The sequence below is a fragment of the Eptesicus fuscus genome, chromosome 12, assembly GCF_027574615.1.
Source record: "Eptesicus fuscus isolate TK198812 chromosome 12, DD_ASM_mEF_20220401, whole genome shotgun sequence".
Classification (NCBI taxonomy): Eukaryota; Metazoa; Chordata; class Mammalia; order Chiroptera; family Vespertilionidae; genus Eptesicus; species Eptesicus fuscus.
The window spans coordinates 89,023,442-89,032,524 of NC_072484.1; the positions used below are offsets into that span (position 1 = coordinate 89,023,442).

A 9,083-nucleotide genomic window follows, 5' to 3' on the forward strand; every position below is an offset into this window, starting at 1 on the left:
AGCCTCTGCACAGCCCATTAAACAGGGGGCTGAGGGGCAGGAGTCGGGTGGGGCAGGCAGTGGGTGGAGCAGGAATCTTTAGAACCTTTGGGATGGGGAGGAGACATGGGCTTGCTGTGTCCTGTCAAGAATTTGGGACTTCTGGGGTTCAGGAAATATGCTCAAAACATGTCTGAGTGCCAAGGTGCATACTGGAGGATATATTGGGAGAATCCTTATTTTATCCTAAAAACTCCCCAGAAATTTTGGGGGTATAGCTCAGGGGACTCGGTAACCAGACCAGAGCAAAGAGTTAAAAGTAGGTGTCTCAACTTCTGGCCCCTACTCATTAAAAAAATCAATATGCTTTAAAATGTCAAATAAAATGGCAGAGTATTTATGAGAAAATTTAGCACTCTCCTGCCCAACCCCTACCCATCACTGATTCTGGCTTACCAGAAGCAACCCACTTTCAATTCTGCTTCTTCTGGGACTTCTTTCAAATTTTTAAATGTACTTTTCAATTAAAAAATTGAGATATAATCTACTAAATTCCTTCCAGGGAAGGTAAGACTACCATTTAGTTGTTTTTAAAACCAACAAATGTAAAATCCCTGCTTCACACAGACATTCCTCTTTCAATTCAGCTATCCCAGAATTCTTGGTAAGATGAAAATTCATTGCTTACATTATTCTAATGTTCACACTGAGCCACATAGCACACTACGCTCACATCTTCTTTTATGTAACTTTCAACTTCCTTGGAGTTAGTTAACAATTGTCTTGTTGCTTAGATTTCTATGTACTATTCATTAAGTCTTCCCCAATACTTCCATAGACCCCCTAACACTTAGGTAATCATCCACTCAGGTTTTTATATTTGTTTATTTGTTAGTTTGTTTGACTTTGTCTTTATTTTGTCTCTCAGCTCCAAGATAATCAGGCTGTTCTTATCAGATTAGTTTTAGGACACCCCTTCCCTCTCCTTCAAATTTTCTGCTCCCTTTTTCTTTGTTGAATCTCTTGTTTCCGAGGCCCATGATTTCTGCTTATTTGATTTATTCCTTTGCTTTGAGAGAGCAGCTCCTGAGAAAGAGTGCATTGGATGTAATGATTTTGAGACTTGACATATATGAAAATGTTTTTGTTTTATTTTCACCCTTAATTGTATGACTAGATATAGAATTATAAATTAGAAATTAATTTTCATTTGAATTTTAAACATATTGCACCATTATCTTCTGGCTTCTAAGACTAAGGTTGGGAATTTTGTAATTTAATGAGGTTCTGTTCAAAATTTTGTTATTTAATGAGATTCTGATAAAAGAATATATATTTGGTGTTCAGTCTGTAATATTTAAACTTCTTTATTATGCCACATTGATTTCTGGTTCCTAAAATATTTTTTGTCTGCTCAAGCATTCTTATTTACTTTCAAAGGACAAGAAGCAAAGTACTGATTTGTGCTTCCAGTGAGGTATAACATGAATAATAATTTTTTGAAAATTAAAACAAGTTTTGATAGAGGAGTCTTAGTACAGTTGAAAATAATAGGTCAAGAGTTCTGGGAAATAGCCCTGGCTGGTTTGGCTCAGTGGATAGAGCATCAGCCTGAAGGCTGAAGGGTCCCGGGTTCGATTCCAGTCTAGGGCACATGCCTCGGTTGCAAGCTCAATCCCAGCCCTGGTTGATTGGGAGGCAACCAATCGACGTGTCCCTCTCACATCGGTGTTTCTCTCTCTTTTTGTTTCCCCCTCTCTTCTACTCTCTCTAAAAATCAATGGGAAAATATCCTCGGGTGGAGGATTAACAACAACAACAAAAAAAATAGTTCTGGAAAATATCAGAGAACTCTGGAGTTACTAAAATACTTTATAGCCTTTCTTCTTGAGTCGGTATGTATTTCTTACTTTTTAAATTTAGGATGGTAACCTAAAAATTGTTTGGGCAGTTCTATAGTTCTATACTTACATCACTGGAACTTTCTGAAACTCAGATCCCCAAAGCCTAGTGATAGGCTTATATGTTATAGGAAGAGTTCCAGTAATGTAAGTGTAGGAAAAAATTTACATTGGTTTATTGTTTACTTTCTATCTAGTTCACTCCGGTGTCTCAGTAATTAGAACAGTCCACCCAGGGGAATGAGCGAACCCAGTGCATGGGAAGCTCCATGGGAACAGAGATGTCTCACTCAACATTGTACCTGCCACCCCTCAGACAAGTGAGGGTCTGTAGGTATGGCTAGTCCAGAAATCTGTGCTGAATGAATGATTGAATGAATGAAGTCAAAGGTGAGATTTCTCTTAAAATTTTAATTAAAATATTGTTTTCAACCTTCGGGGTTTCATACAATTAAATAAAAGACATTTGTGCAGTAGAACTCAGTGTGGCTGATGAAATAAATGCTTTTTCCTCCATGGGGCCCTCAGAATATAAACTGTAAGCTCCAAAGATTCGCCGTGTGTTCCCTCACGCCTGGAAGAGAGAGCAAATCCAAATGAGCGCGGCTATCACACAGTGACGAGGGGATGACTGTACTTAGGGTCAGTGTCGAGTCCCTTAGGAATTCTGTCCATGACAGGTACTCTTCCTCTTCCTTTTCCTCTGTTTGGAGATATTAATGATTTACACAAATCTGGGGGAAGGAGGCAAATACCTTTGTGCATCATCTATGAATAATATAACTAGGATCCCACTGATTTTTTTCTTAGAGCAGTGTGAAAAGGAGTGAATAGTCTAAGAAATGGACCATCCCCTGAAAGGGTAGCCAGCAAGTGCAGGCACGCTCTGCAGGATGCAGACAGTTGTGAAATGGTAAACATGGGTGGTTGGCCTTCTCACTTCTCTGTCTATAAACATCCCGTAGTTAGTGAGGTTTATATTATACTGGCTAAGCATATTTCCATTGGCTTTTTATGTAATACACATCTTTAGAAATCACAAAGAGAAAAGTAGAATCCAAATTCATCAAATTTAAGAAACTGCTGGCTGAAAAGGGCTCCATTTCGCATGTTGGTGTTTTAAGAGCCAAGGGCGTGTCCTGCCTTTAATCTGAGAGTTCTGCCTCCCAGAGGCGGTGCTGGCAAAACACGGATGTGGGGCCCTTCGGCGGGAGACAAGACCCTACCTGTTACCCCTGAGCTTTAACCAGCAGCCCCGCACTCTGGTGCAAGGACACTGTGGATGAGTGAGGTTTCGCTCAGAAATGCGAGAGTCCCACATTCCTAGTCTGAATGTACTTAAGATGTATGTATACATTTCATATATCAATATCACATGACATATCATGCATATATAGTCATGTATATATGTAATATAATACTATATATAAAAAAAGAGAGAAGAGAAATAAAAATAATTTTAAAATCCCAAACTAATTTAATTTAGATGCTTATAGCCTTATTTACATAAAAATATTTACCTTTCTTGCCACTCTGTATTACCAATAGCAGTGACAGAGTTTCTGGACAAATTAATAATAAGGGTGATTTATACTTCTTAAATTATGTCTCTGTCTTCGTGGGGTCTGACTTTAGCCTGGGGCCTAAGGAGGGCTGGAAGAGCTAACCAAACCCATTGGCGGGAGAGCCAGAGTGACTGCGGTGAAACTGCTTGGATTTGCCCTGCTTGAGGAGGCCCACGTGTTTCCTGTGAAGGACACATGGCCCATGTGGAGAGGGAGCTGGGCTGGAGCCCCGGGAGAGAGAGGAGGGCGGGGACCCCAGCACAGCCCTGGAAAGTACTTATAAGAGAAACACAGCCAGGGCAAGAGGATGAAGCCACCCACCCAAGTCCAGGTTCTCCTCTGTCTTCCCTCTCGCTGCTTCTCCTGATGGGGGTGGGTACATCCCCATTTAGAAGGAGGGATGGGCGAAGGATGTGAGAGCAGAAGGCAACAGCACCCCCTGTGTCCGGAAGTCACCAACTAGAGAAGCCTTAGCTGGGAAAGGGGAGACTTGCCTTTGGGTCAGTACTGAAGAGGTGACCCTCCGATTTACTTTATATGAACTTTTCCTCCTTGGCATTTTGACTTCTAAATGTGACTTAAAGGTCTATTCACCTAACAATAAGAAAAAGCTCACGGGCACTGGCCCGCTTCTAGAGGCAGGGCAAGATTATAGCCAATGAGTCCATTTTACAGCAGCGGTGGGAGACCCCAAACTAAGGCTTGTTTTAATTGAACCACAAAACAAACAAACAAAACCGTTTCTCCATTTTCCTGTACACGGTCCTTGGACTCACTTTAAGGGGATGAATTAAAATCATCTATAATAATAAAAGGGTAATATGCTAATTAGACCAGACGTCATTCTGGACATCCTTCTGGACGAAGCCGGGGCTGGAGCGAAGCCTGGGTCCCAGGTGCCAGAGGGAAACTGGTGCTGGCAGCCGGGGGAAGGAAAGCCTACTCTTGCATGAATTTCGTGCATCGGGCCTCTAGTTAGATTAATAAGAAATCATCTTTAAGAAAAGTTATTCAGTCTCCCACCCTGGATAGTGTTGTTTGAAATTTGTGTTTCACACATTTTCTAAGTTTAGAAGCAAACTGTTTAAGAAAGTGTCCCTGGGCATAACTAAGTGTAGCACCCTTCCTTGTGTGAGCGCTGCCTACCACGGTCAGGCTGGATGTTGGCGGTGGAATCTGAGGACGCTCCCTGCTAAAGCGACGTTACAGGAAATGGGATGAAAGAACTGTGTGCCACCACCACTAACAGAAGGCGATATTATTTGGACATAAACACATTTATTCTTGAAGAAAAGCAGGTTTGCACAAGATTGTTTTTACCAAGGCGGTAAGAACAAAGAACAAGGAGTTTTCCTGTTCTTCATATCCCACAGCTAATGTATCGGCAGGTCTTATTGAAGTTCACCCTTTCTCAGGCCTGTCTACCTCTCTCCATCCCCAGTCCAAGCTGCCATTGCTGAACGCCCGGACCACAATAACAGTTGTTGACACCTGCATACCCCCTTTACCCCGTGCCCTTATGGAAGGAGTGTTTAACTTAAAATAGGAGTGGCAGCACCTGGCTGGTGTGGCTCAGTGGGTTGGAGCATTGCTCTGAGCGCTGAAAGGTTATAGGCTTGATTCCTGGTCAGGGCACATGCCTAGGTTGCAGGATCGATCCCGGGTCGCTCAGGGTGCATACAGAGGCAACCGATCCTCTCTCTCTCTCTCTCTCTCTCTCTCTCTCTCTCTCTCTCTCTCTCGGTTCCTCTTGCCTCTCTGGGGGCTTGCGTGACTCTGGGCTTGCCAGGCTCACTTGCCCCTGCTTCCCTGCCTTCAGCCACGTGGCCCACGGCCTTATGGACCCCACACAAGGGACTGATGGACCGTAACCAGCCTGATGCGGACTGGACCCGGCTCCAACAAGGAAAGGACACTGGACACAGGCTTTGCTTCTAGCTCGACTGAAACCCCAGCTCCACTTCTGCTGTGGACGGCAGTTGACATGAGCAGAGCAAGGCCGATGGGCCGCCTACTGAAGGTCACCAGGGTACACAGCCCCCGGTGCCTAGCAAAGGACAATGGTAGGGTAGGACCTTGCCCCAGGGTGACCTTTCCTCCCCTAGCAGATCCCTGGTCATGCAGTTTGGACCACCCCCCTCTGCCCACCACCTTTCCTCCCCAGAGATAACATCTGGGCCTCAGTGGTATTTCAGCTCCAGGCCCGAAAAGCAGCAAAACCAGACAAGTGACCCCCTGGCTGATCTCAGGACCAGCTGCATTGGGTAATGACCCCTGCCCTGGCCCTGACCAACCCATCAGTGGAGACCACAACCCTGAAAGGCCACCTGGAAAGCTGCTGAGTATCCCACTGAGATCCTGCCCTGGACCTTCCCTAAAATCCCCACTCTTAAAGCCCTCAGGACAAGACCCAGTGCGCTGTCCCTCCAGGGAGCACGCGCTTGCCCTTCTCCCTTCCCTTCCTCTCCCTCCCCAGGCCGTCAACTTCACCTTCCTCCTCCCAAGCTCCTAGCCCTTCCTTCGCCCTATAACTTGTTTCCTAAGCCCACATCTTCTACGGAACACCTCGTCCAGCTCTGTGATTTTATAAATAAACGTTCTCTTACAGGTTGGGTCTTGGCTCTGGATTCTTTCCCAGCCAGAACCCAAGTACCGAGGTTGCTGAACCCAGGTCTGTCTGACCCCACGGGTCTAACACCTGGTGCCCTTCACACTGCCCCAACACTAGGATTGGACTAAGGGAAATGGGACTTGAGAAACACAGGGGTGTAATTCCACCCAAATGAAACCCCCCATTCTCCTGTGTGAGTCTCAGAGCATTCCTTTCTCCGGATGTCCTGAGACATCCACCCCAGCAGCACCCATGGGGGAAGGGACCCCCCACCTTCTCCAATAACACAAGGAGATCCTTAACATGTCTTCATATTCGAGCACTCACCCAAAGTACAAATTCAACTCGAGCTAAAAATAGTAAGAAGGAACTAACAAGGTTGCACATGCATAGGCTCTTAAGCCTGAAGGCATTAGGGAATTATTTTTAAATTAAAAAAAAAAGAAATTTGAAATAAAAAGCAGAATTTAAACCAGGAAAAATGTTAGGTAGGCATGTTAATAAAATAAACTGAGCCAAATGCTCACCAACGCCCCAAGAAGCCCACTCTCTTTTGCTTTTGTTTAGAATCCGCTGTTGTCCCAGAGTTCAAGTCTGAAAGAAGAAAATGAAAACATTGGTCACAGATGGTTTGGGCACCAACAGCCTCTGCCCAGAAAAGGTTTCTCACTGTTTCCTCTGGGAGAGGGGGGCCCCCGGGCCTCATGCTTGATAACCCATGTCTTCCTCTAGCACTTAGATGATCCTTAAAAAGCAACGCAGGCCCCACATGAAGCCACTTTTAGTAAACCCCACCAAGACTGAATTCCTTCCTGTCCATCCTAATTGCAGTCGCAGCCTCTCCCAGCCCTGGAGTTTTAAACCAATCAGTCTGGAATTTCCTAAGCGACACTAGTCCAGTCACCTGCCAGAGGAGACTCCTGCCTGCCTTCCCCAAATGAGCGGACTCTGCCTCAGACAGTCCTGTCCTTCCTCCTGCTGATCACTGGCCTGTCCCGCCCAGTTTCCGCCTACAAACCGCCCATCACACAGCTGCTCCGAGGACCTCTCTGTTCACTAGATAAACGAACAGGACTTTGTGCTGCCCATTCATGAATTGTTCAATAGAGCCAATTAGATCTTTAAAATTTACTAGGTTGGATGTTCATTAATATTAGCTTAAAAAAATAATCACATTGCAATATAAAACCAGAGAAGAAAAGGTTTGTGTATTTGATTTAAAACTTTTAAGCTATAATTATTATGCTATAGGCTGTGTACTTAATGTTTACCTTTAATTATTTTTAAAAATATCCTTTTACCCTATGCAAATAAGGCACTTACCAGGCAGTTGAGAGGAGAGTTACCATGACAACCATCAAACTCTTCCCTGCATAGAGTACACATGGACCGGTGGCTCACATCATTTCTTCCTTTCACTTCCCTGTCCTCTTCACAACTTCTGTCAGAGCATCTATCTTTTTTATTTGATGTTAATTAAAATAATGCTTGTGTTTCAAGTGCTTTATTGCAACTTTTTAGGAACTTTTATCCAATAAAGATAAAAGACCAAGCCCATTGTTTTATTTTTTCTATTTTTTACTCTCTTAACATAGATTTCTTTTAAAGAAACACTTGCTTTAGGTGAGTTCCTAGTTTGACCTTTATTCAGTCCCTTTGCAATTAGCCCGAGGTTCATTTCACCCTAAGCAGTTCTTTTTTGTGTCTGCGGTTCCAGCATTCCTGTAACAGGTCAGGCTGGGCAAGTGCTGGGCTGGCTGGGCAGAGGGGGCGGCCAGGGGGTGTGTGACTGCGCAGGGAGGCTGTCACCTTGGACAAACCGCAGTGCAGTCTGAGATGCGGCAGCTCCCCTCCGGTTTAAAAGCTGCATGGCAAAAGCCAAGTTCAGTCGTGAGAGTTGAAGCGATGAGGGCCTTGTGTGAGAAATTAAACGCATCTTGGGAATACTGAGCGAACGCTCCATCTTTGGTGCTAAAGCTGGACTGTGAGATCAGAGCATTACCCAGAATGCTCCCCTTTCCTGTTACTGTTTGTCTTCCAAAATTACTGCCTCCCTGCCCTTCCCGCTTCCACTGCTGCCCGGCACCGAGGCTCCTGGTCTCCTTTGTCCTCAGTCCACCTGTGGCTTCAGCCACGAGCCTCTCCAAAGGCTGGCGAAGACCCCGGGGCTCAGGGATCACGTCTGTCTCAACCAGCGTGGATTTCGTGGGGAGGTTGTCTGAGGACTCCCTTTCCAGTGCTTTCCTACAGCTCCTATCTCACAGCCAGGGTGCTGACTTCAAGGAAGCTATTATTAGTTGCGTCCTTTGTGGTGACTGATAAATGGCCCACGTGCACGATGCAACCAGAGGCCAGTAGCTGCCCAAGCTCCGAACTGTGCAGCTCTTTGAATCAGCTGGGGCATTTTACATGCCAGTCATTTCTATCCGACTGGAGAGCATCCCCTTGGTACAGAGACTTAGCCAGGGCCCGGCTGGGCCAGGGCTGCGCTCAAACCCTCACTTTCATGTTCCAGTGCACAGTCCTCCTTCTTTTGGTTCTGGTTTGCCCGCCCCCTTTCCCCTCGAGTATCTGTACTGTGCCACAGTCCTCTAAGGCCAAGCAAACATGAGGGAAGAGAGGAAAAAGGCTTTGTGATATATGACAAATTAAATTTTTATTGTTTGATGAGAGAGAGAGAGAGAGAGAGAGAGAGAGAGAGAGAGAGAGAGATTGATTTGTTATGCTTTCACTGGTGGCTTCTTTCTTGTGCCCTGAACAGAGGTCAAACCCATAACCTTGATGTAGCTGGACAATGCTCTACCAATTGAGCTACGCAGCCAGGGTGATAAATGACCGATGGAAAGCACTGCTGGTGTGAAAATACATTCACCCCACCTTCTCCATGGATTCTTGGAGGGCGTGCTTGTACCCTGAAAACACCCGCTGTGCATGGTCAGTCTCCGGGTGTGGGGAGAGCACGCCCCAGGAGCAAGCCAGGGGGCTGCTGGCGCTCTCCCCTCGGGGCAGTGGCATCTGGGCGGTGTC

At 45.5% G+C, this 9,083-nt stretch overlaps 1 long non-coding RNA gene across 1 annotated transcript; it reads right to left on the reverse strand.

Annotated features, from left to right (window-relative positions):
* Positions 1–2,280: 2,280 nt before the first annotated feature.
* Positions 2,281–6,985, reverse strand: LOC129151019 (uncharacterized). The gene is made up of 3 exons (XR_008557826.1): positions 6,961–6,985; positions 6,584–6,650; positions 2,281–2,454 (listed from the first exon to the last, which is right to left on the reverse strand). It is a non-coding gene; the product is annotated as an uncharacterized LOC129151019 (long non-coding RNA).
* Positions 6,986–9,083: the final 2,098 nt, after the last annotated feature.